This window comes from Penaeus monodon, chromosome 29 (assembly GCF_015228065.2).
Source record: "Penaeus monodon isolate SGIC_2016 chromosome 29, NSTDA_Pmon_1, whole genome shotgun sequence".
NCBI classification, from domain to species: domain Eukaryota; kingdom Metazoa; phylum Arthropoda; class Malacostraca; order Decapoda; family Penaeidae; genus Penaeus; species Penaeus monodon.
Window position 1 is genome coordinate 31,394,849 of NC_051414.1, and position 452 is coordinate 31,395,300.

Consider the following 452-nt stretch of genomic DNA (forward strand, 5'->3'; position numbering starts at 1 on the left):
TACTTACCCGTATCTTATTGTTAATCTGTTCATCCCTTACTAAATATAAAATTTTATGACGAAAACAAAAGGAAAAGAAATTTTAAAAGTGGCAGTACAGAGATGGAATAGGAATTTTATCTGCTGAAATATTTTATAAAGGGCAGATAGTACTGTCATGAAGATGCTTTCTGGTTTAGTTAAAAGTCAACAGGACTTAAACTTAAAATACATATATACACATACTTCATTTTTCGAAGCGATATATGAAAATCGAGAGAGGTGTAAATTAAAATGTACATGGATTAAAAAGCTTTTATTAAGTGATATCGAACTGTTAATTTTGTTCTGTGATGAACAGCTGTCACAATCTGCGAGGTCAGTGTAGCTTGGTATGACCTTTTCTACCAGTACCTGTAATGACGACGGTACCCATAGCCTCCGTAATTATACCTACGACGACCATAGTTCCA

At 33.4% G+C, this 452-nt stretch overlaps 1 long non-coding RNA gene across 1 annotated transcript in view; it reads right to left on the bottom strand.

Moving 5' to 3' along the window:
- Positions 1-280: 280 nt before the first annotated feature.
- The window catches only part of LOC119591673, a 6,431-nt gene continuing 6,259 nt past the window's right edge, over positions 281-452 (bottom strand). Inside the window, exon 2 of the long non-coding RNA XR_005230374.1 lies at positions 281-378. This is a non-coding gene — a long non-coding RNA (uncharacterized LOC119591673). The remainder of the gene's footprint in view (positions 379-452) is intronic.